Below are 25,242 nucleotides of genomic sequence, written 5' to 3' on the forward strand. Positions count from 1 at the left end.
AGAAATATGGCAATCAACCAATATGGTTTTATCATATTGAGTCAGTTTGAGGAGCTGTGTGGAGCTCACCTCAGCATTATCCATCAAGGGATGGATGAGGGGAAATCTTGTCCCTCGTTATGTTAACTCGTTCACACTTCCAGGTTTGCGTGTCAATCTAAATAGCTGAACAGGTTTCCACAGGTGCTACAACAAAAATTCCCTGATGTCTACATCTTGTTTTCTAAAACAAGAAATTTTCACTGCAGTGGAGACAAGGTGCTGTCACATCATACTTTTGCACAGCTGGTTGTCATAGCAACAACTGGGCTAGAAATACCTTAACAGGATGTGAGGTAGGGCACAAGAGGTGTCTCAACACCCTGTCATGGTGAATTTTTAAAAAATAACATGGCATAACCGTCAATAGATGTGGTCACTTGCAAATGAATAGTTAAGGTGATACAGCACTATGCAAGATTTATCAAGGTGAGTATAAGTAAGAATGCCTAACTCCAAGAAAAGACAAGCTATACTATACACTGCTGGTGGGAATATAAATTAGTTCAACCTCTGTGGAAAACAGTGTGGAGATTCTCAAAGAACTAAAAACAGAACTACCATTCAACCTAGCCTTCCTACTACTGGGTATCCAGCCAAGGAAAAGAAATCATTGTATAAAATAGACACTGGCCAGGCATGGTGGCTCACACTTTTAATCCCAGCACTTTGGGAGGCCAAGGTAGGCAGATCACCTGAGGTCTGTAGTTCGAGACCAGCCTGGCCAACATGGCAAAACCCCATCTCTACTAAAAATATAAAAATTAGCCTAGCATGGTGACAGGCACCTGTAATCCCAGCTACTCAGGAGGCCGAGGCAGGAGAATCACTTGAACCCGGGAGGCAGAGGTTGCGGTGAGCTGAGATCACACCAGTGCACTCCAGCCTGGGGGACAGAGTGAGATTCTGCCTACAAAAAACAAACAAATGAACAAACAAAAAGAAAAACCAGACAGCTGCACTCCTATGTTCATCACAGCACTAGTCACAGAAGCAAAGTCGCAGAACCAACCTAAGTGTCCATCAGCAGTTGACTGGATAAAGAAAGTGTGGTATGTATATATACCTTGGAATACTATGCAGCCATAAAAATAATGAAATAATGTTTTTTGTCTCAACATGGATAGAGCTGGAGGCCATGATCCTAAGTGAGCTAACTCAGAAATAGAAAACCAAATACCTCATGTCCTCACTTATAAGTTGGAGCTAAACGGTGGGCACACATAGACATAAGGACAGAAATAGTAGATGCTGGGGACTCCAAAAGGGAAAAGGGTGAGGGGGAGGAGGGTTGAAAATTACCTATCCAGTACAATGGACCAGAAGCCCAGTCCCTACTAGTACACAATATAGCCATGTAACAAACATGCACATGGACCTCTGAACTTAAAATCAAGTAAATTTTTTTTGAAAAAAGAAATGATGGCCAGGCACAGTGGCTCACACCTATAATCCCAGCACTTTGGGCGGCTGAAGTGGGCAGATGGCTTGAGCTCACAAGTTCGAGACCAGAGGGGCAACATGGCAAAATCCCATCTCTATAAAAAACAAAACAAAACAAAACAAAAATTAGCTGGACATGGTGGTGCGCACCTGTAGTCCCAGCTACTTGGGAGGTTAAGTGGGAAGATGGCTTAAGCCTGGAAGTGAAAGGCTTAGTGTGTGCAGTGAACCTGGATTGCACTACTGCACTCCAGTGTGGGTGACAGAACCAGAACTTGTCTCAAAAAAAAAAAAGGAAGAGAAAAAAATATGACAAGGTATAGCTAAAGAATATATTACATATTTTCAAGCATGCATATGAGGTCTAGTAAGACGGAGGCAAAAGTACTACAGAAGCTTGTGTACCTTCAGTATAGTTATAAAACATTGCTTTCTGATAAACTGGTCAAATATCCAGTCTATTTAGCAGCATGGTCCTTTGTGAAGAGGGGTGCCAGACAATTATAGCTGAAAGACATAAATTAGAAATACTAACTAACTAACTTTACCTATTCAGCTTCCATGTTCACCAAACAATCTTGTGATTCTACTGAGGCTTCCTTATAAATTAATGTGCATGGACTAAATGCCCTAATTTTTAAAACGAGTAATTGTTTTCTTTATAGTCATATGTATCATTGTGAATTTTAAAAGTTGAACCATGATTTATATACTGGTCCTTTGTGAATTTGAGTAATGTGAGATAAAGAACACTGAGCAGAGTTGGGGTTATTGCTTAAAAATACACCAAGCATGGCTGTAACAAGGAAACCAAGATGGTATGACAAGAAGAGAGTTACATTAAGTTCTGGTAGGAACAGCATTTGAGTGAAAGTTTCTAGAGGAATAATAAATAGGCTGGAAGGAGCAGAAAGTGTAAAGAGTGTGCCGAATCTTCTTCCTGGCTCTGTGGGCAAAGAGGAATTTAGGAGATAATATGGTTTTTCAATTAATGGGAGATAGAAAGAATGTTTGGGAAAAGGTTCAAGACTATGCTTGGTGATTCTGACAGTGAAAGGGGCTCTACGAAAGATTGTAGACCAAGTTATCTTAAATTTTCAATTTTAATGTGGGGTAATGGTGCCTTCCACTTTAGCAAAATCGCTTCTCCAGGTTGGTAGTTTGGTTTGATCCATTACCAAAAGTCTTTGAAGATGAGTAATAAAGGTGATTGCAAAGCATTTGGTAAACATAAATTAATATAAAACTCAACATTAGCAACTTTCCAGCAAATGTCTTTGAAGTAAGTAGTGTGTTTTGTTTAAAATTTCATAGAGTGTTTTTTTTAATACATTAAAATGTTTTTCTCTTATTACCGATGCTTTCATAGTTGGCTTGATTCACTTGATATTGATGATCTACACTATAATAAAATTTAAGCAGAGAAACTTAATACAGTCTGAATTAGGAACCACAGCTTCACTGGGACTTAATGTATCATATTGCAGCATAACATTCTAATATACATAATTTCCTAAATCTTGCATTGACTTTGGGGAATACTAAAATATTCAGCCCAATTCTCTTTTAAGTGTCCAGAACGCAGTTAACAATGTAATGTCCTGATGCAGAAGGTAGAAAAGCTCCTCTCCATACCCATATTCTCCAGCAGAGCCAGAAAATGAAGCAACAGCTATGTGAAAATCTCTCTTGCAGAATTATTTTCAGCACATTTTGATAAGATACAAAAGGAAGAAGCAACATTTTTTGAATATCTACTATGTGACAGCCCCGTTATTAGTATTTTAATACACTTCAATCATCAAAATATATCTGCAAGCACAGATATTTATTATTCTAATTTCGCTTTTAAGGAAAGTAAGCCCAGAGATGTTGCCAAAGTAAGCACATCTGCGATGGAATACAGTTCTGTCTTCAATCTGTTCATATACTTGACTCTATGTAAAATCTACAAATGCAGGAGAGGTGTGCCTGAGAATTCCATAATAGGTATTTTAGCATTATTTCTTCATCAGACTATTCTTTCAGTGCTGTCAAAGTAGACACACGCATTTAAGAAAGGACAAAATCTACACAGCCTCCTTAAAGGCATGAAGAATGTTAACAGACCAATCTTCGGTTTCTTTCTTGCTTTTTTTCTTCATAATAAAGTATCAAGCAACAGTCTTTGCTTTCTTACTGACAATAGTTATGGTTTCAGGAACCAAGCTCTAATATGTTCACTGACTATAAACTCCTGAGTGGCAGAGGCCATGACCTTGACTTCCCATATCCAATTTATTTCTGGCTTCAAAAAAATCGTGCCCAGAGTCAAACCATGGTAATATGTAATACATTATGTTTTAGTTGGTGAATTTTTGCTTCCTTTAAACACTGAAGACTCAAACACCAAATTGTTTCAGTTATTTAAGAAATAAACCAACGCTCAGGTTAGTATAGTTCTTTATTTATTTGATACAAGTAAATGAATAAACTGTTGGCAGTTGTTCACTTCTACTGTGAATTGGGTTTGGCTTGTTGACTGAGTGGCGAAGGATTTGGATATGAATATTTTCAGTTGGCAGTAAGGAGGAGAAAGAATTCTCTATTTTCTTTCTGACATTGTGAGTATAAGGAATGCTTTGTGCTGTTATCCTTACAACCTTACAAATCAAAATAAGAAAGAAATGGTAACATACAGCCTTCAGTGGAAGATAAAAAGTGGGGGAAAAGACAAGTATATTTTCATTTTCAAAAGGGTAAATCTGTCAGTAGGAGGAAGAAGAACTCTTATTTTAAGGTTAAAGTATAAAATATTAATTTCATATAGCTTTATATGCAGACAGATTAGCATTCACTCTAACTTTACAAGGGAGTTAATAAATACATGTGAAAATGAAGGTAAAGACTTCAAATAAATAATTGAACAGTTACTTTATAAAGGGTGTTTTGTATACAGCCTCCAGAACAGCCCCTAGTGGTCCTGGACTCGTAGTATTCTCATTCTTGTGTAATCCCCTTCTATGGAGCGTGGGCTAGACTTATTTTCCTTGAATGAATAAAATAAGGTAGAACTAATGGTGTATGTCATAAAAGGAATTATGTTCTTTCTCTCTCTCTCCTTCCCTGTCTCTCTCTCGTTCTCTCCCTCTCCTTTTGTCTCTAAGATCATTCATTCTGGGGGAAGTCTGCTGCCTGGTCATGAGCAATCCTATGGAGAGGCTCATGGATTGAGAAACTGAGGCCTTTTGCACAACAGCCATGTGAGTGATCTCAGAAGTGGATCCTCCAGGCCCATTCATGCCTTTGGATGACTGCAGCCCCAACTGACAGTTTGACCATGGACTCATGACAGACTGAACCAGAACCACACAACTAAGCTGTTGGCGCTCTATCCTGGAAAGGATAGAGAGGGATTCACTTCAATGAGAGGACTAGACAGAAACATATGTTTAAGTGGGTCACTTAAAGTAGGTCTTAATAGCCAGCATGTCAGTCCTGCAGGATCAGAGAGCCAGCAAAATTGGCACACTTTAGAAGATACCTAAGTATTTAATCTTAAAGGCTGCATGGACAGAGGTAGAGAGAAGCTAGAATTACGTTACAAATTGGAACACTCTATAAGACAGATTATGTGGAAGTTGTTACAGTTCTCGGCATTCAATCAGTTAAATATGCATCATTACTACCCTCTGGAAATATTTTAAATGGATACATTGATATGGGCAAGCATATAAAAGGATGTAACTCCAGATTCTAGAAGCATGTTCCTCTTCCTCCTCATCATTCTCTCTGCCAATGCCTAGCTTGAGCTCTCAGCACCTCATGCCTAGCCCTTAATTGCTTCCAGGTTGTTTCTCATTCTTTAGTCTTGTCTCCTAGCTAGACTGTAGGCTACTTAAGGAAAGGATCACGTCTCCTTCAATAATCCCCCTCCAACCACGAGTTATTCTTATTTGAAATGTGAGTCTATATGGAATTATTTCTGTATACTTCTCTGAAACCACAAGAATTTTGGATCACCATGCATGAATCATTTCAAGTTGCCACCGTCTTATCTTTAGCAAGATTCAGGGTCCTCTGTTATTTGCTTCTACCCTCTTCTGCCTCTCTAGACTATCAGTTATGTTCTTTCCAGTTCTCATGGAGATGCATTGTCATTTTCTTGATGCTGTGAATATTACCCATGTGGTGCAAGGAATGGTGCTAGGTGTTGGAGAGACGTGCTGCCATGGAACAGATAGACAAGGATTCTGCATTCTACTTATTTTCTACTCACATAGTCTGCACAGTACTAGAAAAAATGTAATTGAACAATAGTACATTTAAGCTGTGGCATCTTCCGGAATTGTTTGAAGGCAAAACCAGTGATGTGTCATGATATTGCCCAATGGATTGTCTATTTTTTGATCTGACACTATGTGGTGAGTAATATTCCTTACTAAAGAAGACTCCATAGGATCTTCTTATGTAGAATGCTTTTCAAAATAAAAAAATGCACTCACATAAAAGGATTCAAAGCACAAAAATGCTGGAGAGACAAAAATGCAGTATCTTAAAAACAGGCAGTTAGCAATTGTCACAGTATACTGAAGGGAGGTAAGACCTTAGAAAATAACTTCTAAAACCTTGATTTTTAAAAATTTTCATTTGAACAAGTGGCTATATAGAGCATATTTTAAAAAGAACTTAACACAAATCTTAAATATGATTCACTACAATTTTATACAATTACTAATGCTTAATTCATTAGGTGTCCCTTTAAAGTGATTTCTTCCAGGAGTCCCTCCCATGTAGTTGAATAGTTGTTTCTTAAACACAATTTAGAGTAATTCCATAATTAATTATCTATTTCCACTAATAAATTCTGGGCTTTCAACGAGAGCAGTGACCTTTCTTGATTAAATGTGTACCGCCAGTTCCTATCACAGTGCCTCACACAGGAAAAGTCGCCTACAGATATTAAGTAAATGGAGGTGAAAAGGGGTTATTAAACAACAACAACCACCAACCAACCCAGTTATTACACATACGATTTCTTTAAAAAGATAAAACACCTGAAAGAAATGAAATCAGCATGTAGGGCTATCTAAGCTTGTCTGATGATAAATAATTCACTAGGAGCACAAACATTCATTAATTATTTTTCATTCATTTCTTCAAGCATTACCTTTCTCCTTCATATTCGTCAAAGTCAGACTTTTTTCTCTCTTGTTTGTCTTCTGGAACCTTCCTGCGGGACTCTTCCTAGGTTTGGCCTTGGCAGAGAGACAGTATTTATGGAACTTACTCTCTTTCTTATCTTTTGCTCTGAAGGGTCTGATATTAAACAACACAGCTTGTTCATTCATAACAGGCTGAAATGTTTAAACTTTATTCTGCAAGCAATAGCAATCACAAAAAGTGTATGAGAAAAAAGCAACTTTGCGAAACAGGGTTCAGAAGATTCTTCTATTGATAGTGATTGGAACGGCTTTTTCTCTGAAGGTCTGATGTTGAACAGTCATAGGTTTTTAGAGGAAGGAAATGCACTGAATGTTAAAGGGTGAGGAGCAATACAATATCTGTACTTGGTTGCAAGTGGATGTCACTGGTACGAGTTCAGTGAAGGGGAGATGATGTGGGATGGCAGGTCAGGGAGCCTCAGTGATGAAGGAAGACATAAGTTATCTTTGGGGACAGCATGGTGGCTCACACCTGTAATCATAGCACTTTGGGAGGTCAAGATGGGAGGAATGCTTGAGCCCAGGAGTTGGAGACTAGCCTGAGAACCATGGCAAAACCCTGTCTCTAAAAAAAAAGAAAAAATTAAAAATTTAGCCAGGTTTGGTGGCTCAGACCTGTAGTCCCAGCTACTTGGGAGGCTGAGGTAGAGGATGACTTGAGCCTGAGAGGTGAAGGCTGCAGTGAGCCGTGATTGTTACTCCAGACTGGGTAACAGAGTGAGACCCTGTCTCAAAACAAAACAAAACAAACAATAAGTTATCTTTGAAGACTAGAAGGATTAGATAAGTAAGAATGCATAAAACTTGCTTACAGAAAAACATAGACAACAGCTTGGTTATAGCAGTGTTCTCAATTGCAACTTCAGAATTAGTTTAGGAGCTCAGTAAAATGAAAATTCATGTGATCTGTCAAATGCTCTCCAGTCAAAGACCACTAGGAACATATCTGTAGTTGAAGGACTAACTACAAAAAGAAAAATTACGTACAATGGAGAACTCATGGAGTGTCTTCGTAAAAAGGTGTTAAAAAGGATTTGGAATTGTGCTAGGTGAACTTGAGGAGGGTCCAAGGAAGCAGGCTTTTGCTCCGGATTAGGTGCTGTCAGGAAGCAGAGGTGCTTCTATGGTTTGAGTACCTTAATAATTTTTATCTAGAAGGTGGGACAAACCAAAAAATGTTAAAACTGTATTTGGTAAAGAAGCAACAGGCAGTCATACTCACCAGGATGGGGGATAATGGTCTGTTCTTTGGTTTGCACAGCGTTCTTGTTTTTGTCTGTTTCTTCTTGGTTGTAGATTGGTCATCATGATCACCAAATAGCCTTGTCTAATGTTGGCATTCTGTGAAATTACTTGTGTTCAACAGAAGAACACCATGGCTTCACTGTGAAGCCTGGCCAGCTCCTGGATGTCAGAGACTGCTTTCCAGTTTCTCAGATGTAACACAAGACAGTGATTCACTGGCAGACAACATATCTGTGTCTCTAATAAGATACCTATGTGATTCTGATTGAGGGAATCTAAGACCATGCTTTAAGAACTATTCCTATGGTAAGTAGTAGAGCTGACAATGGATGAGCAGATTATAAAAATCCTTAAAACAAAGTCTAATAGGTTTGAACATAATTCTTCCAGCAATAACAACAATTAACGCCACATGAGCAAAGAAGAACATTGCCAAGCAGGGCTCAAAAAGAGTCTCCTGCTGGTAACAAATAGGAAGGTTAGATACTGTGTGAGGAAGTTTCAAGCCTGGGGACAAGCAGGGAGAAGAGAAGCAGATAAACCATCAGCTAGGAAACTACTGACAGGGTCCAGGCCTGACAAGACTGTGAGTTAGATTAAAAACTGCCAGTGGGAATGGAAAGAAAATACTGAATGTGAAAGACATTAAGTAAGAATCTGAAATCCATTCAAGGGCAGGGATTTATATTGATAAATTCTTAGCTCCCAGCCCTGTGCTTGGGGACACAGTGAGGATCCAGCAAATATTCAAGACCTAAATCAATTAACCAACTAATTGGATTATGTAATTGACATGATGTGGGGAAAGAGGAAGAAGGAAAAATCAGGAGTGATTGAGGGAGCGTCTGGAAGGGAAAATTATTTCAGAAAAAGGAGCATCCATCTTAGTCAAGTTTCACCTCTGTGATGATGAAATATGCTAGCCAGAAGTTAGCGATGTGGGTTTGGAATCTGAATTTAAGAGAGAGGTTAAGGGGCAGGGCGCGGTGGCTCACGCCTGTAATCCCAGCACTTTGGGAGGCTGAGGATAGCGGATCATTTGAGCTAGGGAGTTCGAGACCAGCCTGGCCAACATGGTGAAACCCTGTCTCTACTAAAAATACAAAAATTAGCTAGGCGTGGTCATGTGAGCTTCTGTCATCCCAGCTCCTGGGGAGGCTGAGGCATGAGAATCGCTTGAACTCAGGAGGCAGAGGTTGCAGTGAGCTGAGATCATGCCATTGCACTCCAGTCTGGGCGACAGTGAGATTCTTTGTCTTAAAAAAAAAAAAGAGAGAGGCAGGCTAAGGTAGGGGTTGCAGGATGAATAAGTGGGTAGATTGAAGTCACTGAAGACATGGAATTTTCAAGAGTGGGTAGGTGAAAAAGAACAGAAGATAGGGTCAGCCTCCTGCTGATTTGCCATGGCAGTTCTTGTTTTCTACTTTAGAAGATGAGTTGACATCAGGGGAAATAAATTATGGCTATTTCAGGAATACAGTGTAGGTCTTCTGAGAATGATTTCTGGAGTCATCAGACAGAGTTTCCAGGACACCTCTGCCCCATTCAAGCTGTGACTTTTTCTGTGTTTAACCTAAGTTGAAATTTTCTCATTTGTAAAAAGCTGGTAATAAATGTAAGGCAAGCTCTTAAAGATAGGCCCAGAAATAAAATTAAAAAATACAAAGCTCACATAGAAATGTCTGGGTGATGACATGCATTAAGTATGGTGAAGCTTCAGTTAGCTGATGAGGATATTTTAATTTTCTCAAAACATCATCTCTTAAGTAGGAATGGCCATCCTCAGTGACTTTAACCTTCTATATCATAGGACAACAACTACGAATTTAGAGTTGCTCAGTTGTTGCCAAAAGAGTGGCATTCTCAGAGCACTTTCAGAAACTGAGTAAGTAGAAAATAAGAGGGAACACTCTTAACTTGACAAGACAATACTATATCCAACCACTAATAGAATTGTTAAATAGAGGTAAATATATTTGATATAGCTCTTGCCTGACCCAATCAGAGTTTTATAAAAACGTATTTTCAGATGGCTCACTTCAAGCATCTGCCTTTCTCATTGAAATCTAACCAAAAGGTGGCAGTATTCTATACAAATGCTAACTAGTACCTTAACTGTTACCTGTACATTTTGTAAAACAAATGTCACAACAGTATATATTGAGAATTAAATTGCTAAAGATTCCCCTGCGCCAGAAAAAAGAGTTACCAGGCTTCATTGAGAAAAATTGAGATTTGCAAGAAAAGATTAAAATGCAATGCAGAACACGACTCAGCCCAGTGTGTTAGAATACTTGTGTACCTACCAAGATTCCTATGATACACTAGATGTCAGAGACACAGGGGGTGCCACATCATTTCCACGCTTAGTACATACACAGCCCTCTTTTTGCTTATCACACTATCCATCTGAACAGTCTAAAATTTATTAGGGCTTCTTTTTCTTTAGACAAATCTTTATTCCCCAGCCTTCTTCCCAGGGTGACCCTCCAGCTTATCACAACAGTTTGTGTAATCTGTGAAGAAAGAGCACTTGTCTGCTTTTTAAGATGTCCAGGTTTTAGGCTGGGCGTGGTGGCTCACACCTGTAATCCAAACACTTTGGGAAGCCAAGGCCAGCGGATGGCTTGAGCTAAGGAGTTACAGAACAGTGTGGGCAACTTGGTAAAACCCCATCTGTACTTAAAAATACAAAAACTAGCCAGGCGTGGTGGTGCTGTCTATGGTCCCAACTACTGGGGAGGCTGAGGGGAAAGAATCACTTAAAACAGGAGGCAGAGGTCACAGTGAGCCAAAATCATGCCACTTAACTCCAGCCTGGGCAACAGAGCGAGACCCCATCTCAAAAACAAAAACAAAAAAATTCTAGGTTTTAATTCAGGCTGCATCCTAATCAGAAAAATGGAAGAAATAAACATTAATTGAGCATCTACCATGCGCTAAGATATATGCAATCTTGCTTAAGTGGTAAAGGAGACCCAATAGGGTAAATATTCTTAGTTCCACCTGATAGATAAGGAAAATTGAGGCTCAGAGAAGCTAAATAGCCTATCCAGGCCTTAGACTGGCAACTAGGATATAAACAGTTAAACCAACTTTCAAGTTCTCAGTTCTTTCAATTATATCAACTTCTATGACTACATACTATATTTATTTCTTGATTGTTTGATATTATAACGGCAGGGGGAGGCTACTACAAACATTCTTCAGGGTGTCAGGGATATTTTTGTAAAAATAATTGTAGTAGTTCACAGCATGAGTTAGATGTGAAGTATAAAGAACTGGAAGTATGTGTTCTAGTGAGTGTATTTTAGTTAGAGTGAATATAGTAATTAGTTATATTGTGACATTGTTCAGTTTTATACTTAAAACTTAATGTAGGAGAAAAACACTGAATTACAACATGTGATCAGTATCCATACCTTATTTTTATGCATTATCCTACATTTTTTTCTCAAGGGTCTGCATTTTCCAATGCTGTTTAAGGATTTTAGATTCTCTGGCGTTATGTTTTTCCAGCCCAAGTCTTTTGACAGTCTCAGTCAAAATTCAATTGATGTCGTGGGTTGAATTTTTTCCCCCTTTTTGTTGAAACAGTCTATTTCTCTGGAATATTTTAAGGCTGTTACCATTTCCTGCTGGGTGGGACATTTTTTGGCTATGCTGTTTGCTTAAACTATGAAGCCATTTCAAGTAGATGTGTTTTATCATCCTTTTTTCCTCTTTAGAGGAACCTCCCTGTAATTTAAGGTTGTTAATAACCTCACCAAAGGGACATTTTCTAATATTGATTTGTTTTTCTCATTGGACACACAGAATTAAGAACAGTGGTTTTTCATCAGTAATTCTAATTCTAACCTATTGAAAAACTACAATGAATTGTTGACTGTTTACTCTCTCAATGAAACTGTGTCATTTATTATTATTATTTTTGTATTTATTTTTTTAATGATATTATTAAAGGGAGTTCTTTTAAACATAAATATAAATAAAGCTAATAATTTTGAAAATACATGCAAGAAAGAGATAATAAATAAAGCTAATAATGCTTTAAAATAGAGCTTATCCATTTTGAGGGTTGAAAAACCAAAACATATGTCCTGAGGTTGCTTTTGGAGAGCAAAAGGCATTGGGATTAAAGCACTTCGACAAGTATTTAGGGCCTGCATATTATTATTTTCCCCATCATCATTATTAGCAAGGCACTTTATCCACAAAAAAAGAATGTGGCATATGTTCTCATTTACATGTCATCATATAATCAAATCTAGTGACAAGTTCTTTGGGAAATTATTAATGAAACAGAATAAAAATGACAGGAACTGCATTAAGCCAACAAATACATTGAATCACTGATGCCAATAAAAGCCAATCAAACCTTATTTCATCATACTCTTGTTCCAGCCACTGTCCTAATGTGATCCATTGTTCTAGACCCCATTGACTCAAAGAGTGTGGAAGGATCGGGGACCCTGGAAAAACAACTCACAGAGCATCTAATACTGATGCGAGCAAGCACTGCCCTCTCATACCACGTGACATATTCCTTATTTCCCAAAATTATAGGGAAAGTTCTAGAAAGTACTGGAGTGGTAGTCAGGAAACTGAGGTTCTAGTTTTCAATCCATGTTTAACTTACTAGGCAACCCTTGGCCTCCCTAAGTCTTAATTTCCCAATGAGTAAAATGAAAGAATTTTAGGCTAGTCTCTAAGATGCCTTCTAGATTTAAAGCTTTCACAAGGCTGACAAAATCTGTATTTAATGACAGAATCCAGTTAGAGTAACTATAAATTTTCTAGGTAAAACTGAGCACTAGCAAGTGGTCTGCATTTACCTGCTGAGTGATGTTTTGAAGCTCTCTAAACCATATGACCCTTTCCAAATATCAGAGCATCAGTATATTTTATCCTATGAGCATGCATGCCATGAGAATGAGTAAAATTCCCAGTTACAAAACTGCTTAGAACTCTTTGGAAATCATCTTCAGCAAACACACAATGTATAGCTAGCTATTAGAATGCTTAAATATGTATTCTAACAAAACATGCTAAGAGAGCTACCAGTCTAAAAGAAAAAAACTTAAGTGAAAACAATTTTATATTCTTTTAGGGAAGCCCCAAATGTTTCTCTCATTTATTTTTAAATTAATTTTTTAAAGGACTTTGTTTTATCTGTTTCTTATTTTTAAAGACTCTTTTACAGAGCAGTTGTAGGTTCACAACGAAACGAAGAGGAAGATACAGAGATCTCTTATACAAATTCCCCCACTTTCCTACCTCCACTTATGCACCACAACCCACATTATCATCATCCCACACCAGACTGGAACATTTGTCACAAATGATGAACCTACACCGACACACCACAATCACCCAAAGCCCCAGGATTCACTATCATTGTTATACATTCTATGGAAAAATGTCTGATAATATGTATTCATCATTATAGTATCCCACACCACAGAGAATCTTCACTGCTTTAAAAATACCCTGTGCTCCACCTAGTCATCCCTCCCTCCTCTTCCAAACTCTGGCACCACTGATCTTTTTGCTGTCTTCATAGTTTTGCCTTTTCCAAAAGGTCATGTAGTTGGAATCATACAGTATGCAACCTTTTCAGCTTGGCTTTTCTCACTTAGTAATACGTGTTTAAGTTTCTTTCATGTCTTTTAAGGGTTTTATAGTTCATTTCTTTTTAGTGCTGAATACTATTCTATTGTCTGGATGTACTATAGATTACCAATTACTTATCTAATCACCTACAGGAAATCTTAGTTGCTTCCATGTTTTGGCAATTATGAATAAATCTGTTATAAATATCTCTGTAAAGATTCTTGTGTGGGCATAACTTTTCAACTCCTTTGGGTAAATACCAAAGATTATGATTATTAGATCATATGGTAAAGCTTGTTTAGTAAGAAACCATCAAACTTTCTTCCAAAGTGGCTCTACCATTTTGCATTCCCACCAGCAATGAATGGGAATTCCTGTTCCTCCACTTGCTAGTATTTGGTGTCATTGGTATTTTGAATTTTGGCCATATCAATAGATATATAGTGTTACCTCATTTTTAAGTTTTCATTTCCCTAATGACATGTAATGTGGAGCATCTTTTCATATGCTTATTTGCTATTTATATGGCTCCTTTGGTGAGGTGTCTGTTAAGGTCTTTGGTCCATTTTAAAATCAGATTGTTTCTTGTTGAATTTCAACAGTTCTTTGTGTATTCTGGGTTACAGTCCTTTATCAGATATGTCTTTTACAAATATTTTCTTCCATTCAGTGGCTTGTCATCTCATGTTCTTGACGTTGTCTTCCACAGAGCAGAGGTTTTTAATTTTACTGAAGTCTATCTTATCAATTATTTCTTTTGTGGATTGTGCCTTAGGTGTTGTATTTTTTTTTTTTTTTTTTTTTTTTTTTTTTGAGACGGAGTTTCACTCTTGTTACCCAGGCTGGAGTGCAATGGCGCGAACTCGGCTCACCGCAACCTCCGCCTCCTGGGTTCAGGCAATTCTCCTGCCTCAGTCTCCTGAGTAGCTGGGATTACAGGCATGCACCACTGTGCCCAGCTAATTTTTTGTATTTTTAGTAGAGACGGGGTTTCACCATGTTGACCAGGATGGTCTCGATCTCTTGACCTCGTGATCCACCCGCCTCGGCCTCCCAAAGTGCTGGGATTACAGGCTTGAGCCACCGCGCCTGGCCAGGTGTTGTATTTAAGAAGTAATTGCCATACCCCAGTTCATCTAAGTTTTCTATTGTTTTATTTTCTAGGAGTTTTGTAGTTTTGCATTTTACATTTAGGTCTGTTATCCCCGGTCATCTATTTTGAAGATAAAGAATAGGAAATATCACCTTATAGTCAATAAATTTAACAGGTAGGAAGGAGAGGCAGAGATTAGAGAAGAAACAAAAGATGAAAATGGGGAAAGAGAAAAATGAGGCAGATAAAGACATCCCCAAAGCTAGAGAAAGAGGCAGAGAAGCCACAAACAAATTGACAAGGGAAATATCAGAAAGACCCTCACAAAAGTTGCTAAGTGGAAAGGCAAAGACAGACTGGTACATCACAAATGGAACAAGAGTCATTCTAAGAGAAAGGTTTTCATGGAAAATAGGTTGGTCAATGGCCTTTAATGAAACAGACAGATTTCATGGATGTACTAGCAAGTTTTGCTTGTTTGTTTTTTCTTTTCTTTTCTTCTCTAGTTGATTTGGCAGGTGGGCTGTTACACACTCCTTAGCAGATTTCGACTTCCATGGCCACCGTCCTGCTCATACTAGCTAGTTTTAAGCAATTACAGATACATGGAAATGATAACTTCTCAGTACTTATTTCTGGGCCAACTGAAGAGGAACTGAAGACTGAATCAGAGAAACCCCAATCTTATGTTAGTTAACAAAGATTAACTTCTTTAATGAGTATTCTTATTACTGTAAAATGATAGGAACTAACTAGAAGTTTACATATGTCTCCCCTAGAGTGAGAAAAACTCAGGACAACAAACAATGTTTACAAAGTATTTTGCTCTCCACGGGAAAAATAAATGATTTAAAATTTTTATGGGAGTAATTCATTTCTAAGACTTTAAAATAATATACAACTGTCAACATCAATCTCTTTTATATTATTAATTGAAAATAGACTTTTAAAATATTTAGGTATTGTTCACTTTTTAGCTGTTATAGATAACAGCATAACTGTTACTTTTTAAAAATATCTTTATTAGTTGGAGATGTAAATATGAGTGAAATTACACGATTTACTTTAATATAATCTGGCAAAAAATTTGTGCAGGGTATATAGATAAAACAAGTGCCAAAATATTGATAATTGAGGAATTGGAAGGTGGCTACATAAAGGCTTATTGCATTATTCTCTTTAATTTTGAGTATGTTTAAAATTTTCCATAACAAAAAGTTAAACTATTTTTTTAACAGTATCAATTATGTATAAAACATTTCACTGTGTTTAGAAGTAGCTCAAATGAATACAGAATCTCAGTTTCACAGTATCATCAAAGAATCTTAGGTAATTTTTGTTTCGGAAGTTTCTTTGGTTCCTACTTTTTTGTGGTGATTTCTATAATTTTATTTTTCATCATCTAAGTTTTATTTTCAGAACAGTTTAACTGTGTTTTTTTAAATTTCCACTTCAGAAACACAGGAAATCCTAAGAGATGGATTAGAACCAGGTACTTAGTGTACGATTTTTCATTGTGTTTTATTTAACTTAAGTACCAAATTCTAAAAGCAGAAGTGGAAGTGTCTTTATGCCCTGGTTAAAGATGTCTCAATTGTTCCATGAGAAACCTGGAGAAAGAGTTGTATTTGGAAGCCTTGCTTTGGCTATCACCTGAGACTGGTATCCTAGAAGTGCAGTGCTAAGTCTCCTGGAGAAGAATGCTTGCCTCTTACTCACACACTGCTTTATTTGCAAGTTGAAGTCTCAGAGGAGACTGCCTGTCTACCCAGCTGCAGAATGTGTATGCAATGATTGCATCTGTTGCCATGGAAACTGAAATATAACCGATAAACTACACACCCCAAACAGATTAAAATTGACTTAGGAAAACTATGTAGGGTTATTACAAAATTTATGATAAAATATCTTTTTGCTGCACCTCCCTCTATTTAAAGTGATAGCTTATGAAGTAAAATTTTCATAGAAACCATTCTCCCTAACAGAGTTTGGTGGTGGTAGCCAGATTATTGCTGAATAAATCCTTAAAGTGGTATAAAATAGCTGCACATTGCAGCAGATAGATGAATGATATAAAAACATATATGCTAAACATATATGTATAAGGCTACTGATATATTTATGAAAAGTTATAAGTCCACAAAATCTAGGTCCAAATATGTTTGAACATGATAAAAATACAACTTATTTGTTTTAACATGATTTACTATTTCAAAGACATGTATCTATTGTCTTGTTGTTTAATTATATCAACCTAAACTTAACAATAGCTATTACTTATTCAGCACCTACTATTTGTGGGAAACTATGTTAAGCTTATTTTATTTAATTCTTGCTATAATTCAATAACTGGAGCCTTTTATTTTACCACCACTATAGATGAGAACTGATCTCAGAGAAACAAGGTATCCTGGTCTATAGTATGGGAAGTGAACCTTGGTCTGAGTAGCTTAAACTTTAGTTGTATGAACCTTACTTTATTGACTCATTTTTACTATGATGAAAAAAGCTTATTATAACAGTGGTAGCCTAAAATGGTGATATTAGGAAAGCCTCCAATGACATATTTATATAGAGTCTCTACTATGCCCAGTTTAAATTTAGCTTGCATGCTTCTATTTCTGACATATCATATTGTAAGCTCTTAAAGCATAGGAACTGAAACTATCATACTTCACAAAGAAAGATGTATAAGTGGTACTTGATGAACACTTATAATGATAAAAATCACATAGCTATAGGGAAGTAATAATCAACACTTTTGTAGAACATTAGTTGTTTAAAATAGAGATACATTTTTATATTTCTTGCTGCAAGGCGAATATCATGTCTAGGGAGCTAGAACTGGTCATTTAGGGAAACAGAAAAATTATGATTGATAATTCTTGCAATGGTATACATTTAGCAAAGCCTTTTTTGTTTCATTTTTGGCCAAGGACCAGGATTAAGGTCATTTGATAGCAAAATAAGTTTTTTAAAAAATTTCTAGGAAAAAAAATAAATGGCAGTGTGTACTAAGGAAGAAGAGAAAACTGGGATTATATCTGAACACTTTTGGATTTTCATTGTTTATTGAATTTCTTATGCATTCGAGATTTTACAAACAACCTCTCATAAAGAGCAAGAGGACAACTGATGAAGGACATGTCCTACAGAAATTTTGAGCAGTTTATTTTTCCATCTTTCAAGTCAAAAGACTGAAGGATCTTTCTTTCTATTTGCTGCTTTGAAGATTTATAGGAAGGGGAAGGTTATTTTGCAGACAGCTGAAATAAAGTTCCAATGTTCTAAATTCTGTCTTTGGAAATGAATTGTGGCTTCCAAAAAAGGTACTTCTAATGGTCCATATACAGATATATGGAATGTGAAATGGCTTAGGAATTATAATAACTGCATCTTTGGTTAGTTTCTCTTCTGCCATCACCTGGCTATGGATCTCAGACATTTCTGGGCCTCTGTTTTCTCAACTGTCAGATCTTAGTAGGGGGTGCCAAGTAATCTTTAATATTCCTTTCAGCTCCAATTAAAATCAAACCTTGTGGCACAATGTTTCTGGCTGACCCAACCCTTATCCATAATTTCTTTCTTCCTAGACATCTCCCAGTATTGGCCCAGTAGTAATCATGTGTCTGGTTCTGATCAATGAGCTGTTACTGGCTGAGACGCCAGGAAAACTTTTAGGATAGACTGGACTGGAATGTTCCTTTTGGTCTTTTTGCTTTGTTTTGTTTGTTTGTTTCTCTGAGACAGGGTCCTGCTCTGTCATCTAGGCTGGAGTACAGTGGTGCAGTTGCACAGCTCACTACAGCATCTACCTCCCAGGCCCACGTGATCCTCCTGCCACAGCCTCCCAAGTAGCTGGGACTACAAACATGTGCCACCACAACTGGCTAAATTTTTTTGTTGTTGTTGTATTTTTGTATTTTTTGTAGAGACGAGGTCTCACCATGTTGCCCAGGCTGGTCTTGAACTCCTGGGCTCAAGCAATCCTCCCACCTTGGCCTCCCAAAATGCTGGGATTACAGACAGGAGCCACCGCACCCAACCCCTTTTTGTCTTTTGAACCTGTCTCCTTCTTGTCTTCAACAAATGCAGTGCCTAGAGGTGCAGCAGGTAATTTGTGACCATGAAGTGACAGGCTAAACACTTAGGACAGAAGAGGCGGAAAGACGAGAAAAATGTGTGTCCCTAATGTTTCCTTGAGAAGCTGCACCAACATTGGCCTGACTATACCTGGATTTCTTGTTATATAAGAATAATAAAGCCAGAGTTTCAGCCACTGTAGGGTTTACCATTATTTGCAGCAGAACTTATGCCTCACTGATAAATCTAACACAGCACATAAAAGTAACATGCTATAAATTGAAGAATGGTTCTTATGGGGGCTACAAAGATGAAAATCATGACTGCTTTTTCCAGGAGCTTGTAATTAATAGAAGACAAAAGACAAGCATTGAAATAGCCACACCACAAGACAATACATTAAGAAGAGGTACAGTACCAACATTTTAAGCAGGATGTAGTCATATTTGCTTTCAGAGAGAGGTATGGAAAAATCAAGAAAAGAGTCTTAAAAATACACATTTTAGTATTCTTAGAAGTTTATGCTGCCTCCTAATATCATTTCTCATTAAATTATTAATATAGAACTAATAATTAGACATAGGGCTTTAATGCTTAGCTAGAGATTATGCTGATCTTACTAGGATGTTACATTGTCTTGGCTTGACCTTCCAACTAAAATTATAGCAAATTTTTAAAAAACAAAATATTTTAGAAATTCAAATTTCAATAAAAAAAGAAAAAAAATTCAAATTTCATATTTTTGAAATGAAATAGACCATGGTAACCCATTTCCTTTGCTTGATCAGTTGCTGGCTTATGCAGCTACTCCTGTGCCTTAGTAATTTGCTGTTTGGTACAAATATGTACTAAACTCAGTGCATGTCCTTCTTTTCTTTTGTAAACTTTCCTCCACTGCTCCCAATGCAATCCTTACCCTAACTATTCACTTCTTTCTCAAGATGGTGTAATCTGATCACTGATTCAACATAGATGAGTTAGTAAATGATAATGAGTTAGTAAATGAAAATGGCTTAGTATGCTACCAGCTGTCCCTCAGTATGTATAGTTTTATACCATCTAACCAAATGAAGATAAACCCTGATCTCAAGTGGGTTAAAGAAAGCTTTAAAAAATACCCATGAGTGTGCCCTCTCACCTAACCCGGTTTGAATTCAATTGGTCTCCAGTGTGATACAGCCAAGAGTAGGTTTAAAAGCATCCCAGGTATTGCTAATGTATAGTCAAGGTTAAAAACCAGTGGTCCAATCTACATTCAACATGTGTCCACCAGGTGCCTGGCATTGCTAGTTACTCTAAAAAGCTACCCTGGACCTTGAGGGATTAGACACCTAAAACAATAAGTATTTTGCCCTTGAACCTAAAAGGGAGTTTGCTGAAAGAAAACTGGATTTTCTCAAGAAAAACACAGCAATGGTGTTTCTATAGGGTCTAACCCAGTATCATGAAAGCTGACAGGAACCCACAGCAGCGCACTCTCACGTGCTCTCTCTCTCCCTCTCTCTGCTTATTCTTTGTTTTTGCCCCCACATATTTGGTCCATCCTTTCTCTGCCTGTTTAGCTATAAAGGACAATGCTCTGGCTACCCAAGGTCACTGCATACATTATACATTTGAGCCCACCATCTGAAGCCGCACCTACCTAGAGGGCTACCTTTTACTGTTTGTTTGTTTGGTTTGGTTTGGTTTGGTTTGAGACAGGATCTCACTCTGTCACCCAGGCTGAAGTACAGTGGTGCAAATACAGCTCACTGCAGCCTCAACTTCCTGGGCTCAAGTGATCCTCCTACCTCAGCCTCCCAACTAGCTGGAACTACAGGTGCATGACACCACATCCACCAGGCTAATTTTTGCATTTTTTGTAGAGATATGGTTTCCCCATGTTACCCAGGCTAGTCTCAAACTCCTGAGCTCAAGCGATCCGCCCACCTAGGCCTCCCAAAATGCTGGGATTGATTACAGACATGAGCCACTGCACCTGGCCAGGGCTGCCTTTTACTAATGTAAACAAAGAGGTCAGTCTGGAGGGACCCACCCTCACAGGTTTATCACTACTGGTTATGGGCAACAATTCTCTCGTTCCTAGCTCCTCCATTTAGGAGACACACTTAGGTTAAAAAGCTTTTTTTAGTCCCAAGTACATAGTCTCTGGAGAGAGAATCTAGCTAGTCCAGCATGATCAAGTTTCCATTCCCGATGAACTTGAATATGTTCCAAGAAAGAGGTTAATCTGGTAGAAGCACAGCTGCAGAGGACTCACCTGGTATGGGGAAGAACACATGTTCAAAAAGAAGATCATTTATGAGGAGGGCACTTAACTGAAAAGGTCTACTTGATTGCTGAAAGAGCTAACTTTTGCCTATGGCAGACAGTTTAAAATTCAAAATGTCTCTTATAAGCTGTCAGTGGAATAAGCATATGGGGAGAAAAGAGGTTATATCTGACTGGTGTGTTCTAGAAAAGCGTCATGGAAGACATAGAATTTTTATAAACAATGTGGAGAAAGAGGCAGCCCAGATGGGCAGAATGATTACAATAAATGAAGGCACAGAGGTAAGAATGGGGACTCTCTCAGGTTGATTGGACTATACAGTTTAGAATGTAGTGGGAGATAAATTTGGGGCCAGACTGTGGAGATTTCCGAAATTCAGATTGGGAGGAAAGATCCCTTCTAGAAAAGGTACGTTTTTTGAGCAAGAGAAATACATAATCTCTCTCTCTCTCTTTGAGAGAGAGTCTCTCTTACTCTGTCGCCCAGGCTGCAGTGCAGTTGCACAAGCACAGCTCACCATGGCCTTGACCTCCCAGGTTCAGGTGATCCTCCACCTCACCACCTCCACCTCAGCCTCCTGAGCAGCTAGGACTACAGGTGCCCACCAATGTGCCTGGCTAATTTTTGTATTTTTTGTAGAGACACGGTTTGGCCATGTTGCCTGGCTGGTCTCGAACTCCTGGGCTCAAGCTATCTGCCCGCCTTGGCCTCCCAAAGTATGAGGATTAAAGGTGCAAGCCACTGCACGTGGCTGAGCAATATATAATTTGACTTGTATTTAGGAGGATGGTATTACGTTATACCTTTTCTAAGATATAAAGTAATAAAAATAAGAGATTCTGAAAGTCAATGAGTAGATCAAGTAAGAGAAAAGACAGGGTCTAATCTAGGTTGGTGGCAGTAAGAATAGAAAATAAAGAAGTGGAAGGCATTTTTGAGAACTGTGGGGATTTCAAGCAACATGCCAGAGGCAAAGAGAGAGCTACTTGGATTAGGAAGCATATTCTCAGGGTTCTGGCTGCATTTGAGTATGGTAAAGTCAATCTTCTCTAACACATTACTTTTTAGAGTGCCTTGTTGAATTTATGTATTTTACTAGATTCATTCCATCAGTCACTCACTCAACAAACATTTATTGAGTGCCTAATTTGATCAGACTTTTATAGTAGTAGGTGGTTCAGATAAGATGAGGAAGATTAGTCTCTTCTAATGAGGATATAGACAGGAAAACAATGAATGAGAAGACACCATTAAAAGGCCACATTACCTCATAGGGCTGCTGGGAAGATTAAGTGAGATCACGTCTGTAAAATGCTTAGTTAGGCACAGTGCCTGGTACCTAGTAAGCGCTCAATAAATAGTAGTTATTATTCCATATAAAACCCTATGAGAGCAAAAAGAAGAAGTGATGAACTGTCTTAGGATGTTGAGGACAGCTTCAGTGAGGAAGTGAGATAATTAACCAGGCAGAGACAAAGACAGACATTCTAGATGGAAGAACTTGCACGAGGAAAAGCATGGTGTGTTCTGAGAAGACAAAGTATGGCCTGCATAGAGTATGGGAGGGCATCTAGGAATGGCACGTATAAGACTAGCAAGGTAAGCTGGGCCTAGATTTCAGAGGATCTCAAATGTGAAGCAAAGTTTAGACTTTGTATTTTAGGCAATCAGAAGCAATGACTAGTTTTCCAGCAGAGAGGGTGTGAGCAGATTGCTTATTAGGAAAGTCACTCAGGGTAGTCTGGAGGATGGATTAGGGGTGAAAGGTGAGAAATAAGTCAGAGGCAAAACAATCATTAAGCTGCTTAAATTGTTCAGACAAGTCAAGTGAGGTAAGGGTATGAATCAAGATGGTTGCAATGGGAATGGAGTGACAGAAAAAAATGATAACTTTTATTTATCTTTTTACATTTACAACTTTGTTTTGAAAAAGCATTTTGAGAAATGTTTCCAACAATCTATAAGCTTCCAAAGCTCTAAACGTTTATGAGATGTTTGAAAACTTTTTATCTAATTCAAAAGGTATTGCATTTTTACCAGCTCACTATTATATTAATCTCTTCTAAAACACAGGAAAGATCTTACTTTAGAGAAAAAACAAACCTTCACAAATATCCATTGTAACACTTCAGGTTGGATTACTTGCTTACACAGTGTGCAAAAGTAATTTCATGTAAATATTTTAATGAGTTGTTTCCATTTTGTGTATTCTTGACAATGTTCTTATATATTTCAAGACTATGGAATAGATACAGGCAAAATCTAAGTATTCTGGTGCTGTGATGAAGAATATTTTTTTCTTACCATATTACATGATAACTGCACAGATGAACTAGACACAGGGTTGCACATGAAGACAGCAGCAGCTTTCCAGTTTGACAACTAACTAAGGCTCACCTTCCTGGCCCCTGGAAAAGATTACAGGGTAATTTCTGGAACTACCAGAGGTTTTATTAATGTAATTATGTGTATGGTAATGCCCATTCATTGAAAACCCAATTAACTAGAAATTTCAAATAAGACCTTTTTGGCCGAGCACAGTGGCTCATGCCTGAACTGTGGCACTTTGGGAGGCTGAGGTGGGTGGATCACTTGAGGCCAGGAGTTTGAGACCAGCCTGGCCAACATGGTGAAACTAATCTCTTTAAAAATAAAAAAATTAGTCAGGCATGGTATGCACCTGTAATCCCATCTACTTGGGAGGCTGAGACAGGAGAATTGATTGAATTCAAGAGGTGAAGGTTGCAGTTAGCCGAGATTGCACCACTGTACTCCAGCCTCGGCTACAGAGTGACTCTGTCTAAAAAAAAAAAGATCTTTTTTTTCTTTTATAGTCCTGTGTATAAGTCATCCTCATAATGAAAGCCCCAACAAAAACCATAAAATCTTGTATTTTATTTTAGAACAAACCAGAAACATATTTTATTATTATCTTTTTTAAATTAAACTTTTTATTTTGAGATAATTAGAGATTCATATTCAGTTTTAAGAAATAATACAGAGAAATTCTTTGTACCATTTGCCTAGTCTCTCCCAAGGGCAATAGCTTGCAAAACTATAACATACTAACCAGGCTATGGCTATTGACATAGGATAGGTCTGTTTCTGGGTTCTTTATTCTATTCCATCAAACTACCCATATTTTCCTCCATCAATAGCACACCATGATGATTACTATACCAATGTAATAGGTCTTATATTGAGGTAGAGTGATTCCTCTCATTTTATATTTTTTTCCAAAAATTTTTTAGGTATTGTAGAGTCTCACTTTAGTGCCTTTTATATTTGACTTATTTCAAAAATTTGAAATCCAGATATATAATATATGGCAATTCCTATAAGCCACAATATTTAATTATTATAATTTCATTACTAAAACTTCTGAATAAGCAGGATTTTACTTTTAAACCTTTCTTTTAGGGTAGAATTACCATAAGCTAGATTACAAAAGCAAGTCATGGAATCTTCTTTGTCAATATTTGAAAAACATCCATTCCCATTTTAGATATGCTATGAATATCTTTGGTCTCATAATTTTAAGATATTCATCCTTTAAAATAATTTTAAATGCTAAAAGTTTTAATATGTTAAACCAATAGGGTGTTCTGTAAAATGTTCTGTTGTATTGACCTTTAGCCATATTTACCTACTTGTAACCTTTATACAGCAATAAATAACTGTAAGCACAGAACATGAACAAATCCCAAGAGTAGCTTATTGAAATGTAACTTTGTCTTTAAAAAATCTGCTGTGCCATTTACCTTTCAAAAAGAAAGGCCAAAAAGGACAAACAAAACTTCAGAAATTGAAGCTCTGATATTAAATGTACTTGAGTGTGGCGGATATATCTTTATTCATGAGAATGCATGTCTTCACCAGGGGTACTCTTTTATAAATGCCTAATTTAATAAATGGGTCAGAGTATTTGAGATAAATCTGCAAATTGTTGAATATACTTGCCAATTATTGAATTTTAAAACAATTGGCATCGTAAAATTTTATGCAACCTTCTTTGATATGTGGTACACCTAATTTCTTTTTGAGTTAGAAGGAGTTTCTATTTTCTCCCAGACAATTGATTAAAATATTTGTAGTGTCTTTAAATAATAAAACAGGCTTTCAACACAGTAATCTTTTATTGCTGAAAAATGAGAAATCTAACTCTATCAAAAATCACTACAGTTTATGATCAAAAGAAACAAATATAAAACGAAAATATCCTCACCATACTTGCCAATGCTTCCTCTATT

Source organism: Aotus nancymaae, unplaced genomic scaffold (assembly GCF_030222135.1).
Source record: "Aotus nancymaae isolate 86718 unplaced genomic scaffold, 86718_ANA_hifiasm-v0.15.2.pri h1tg000036l, whole genome shotgun sequence".
Taxonomy (NCBI): Eukaryota; Metazoa; Chordata; class Mammalia; order Primates; family Aotidae; genus Aotus; species Aotus nancymaae.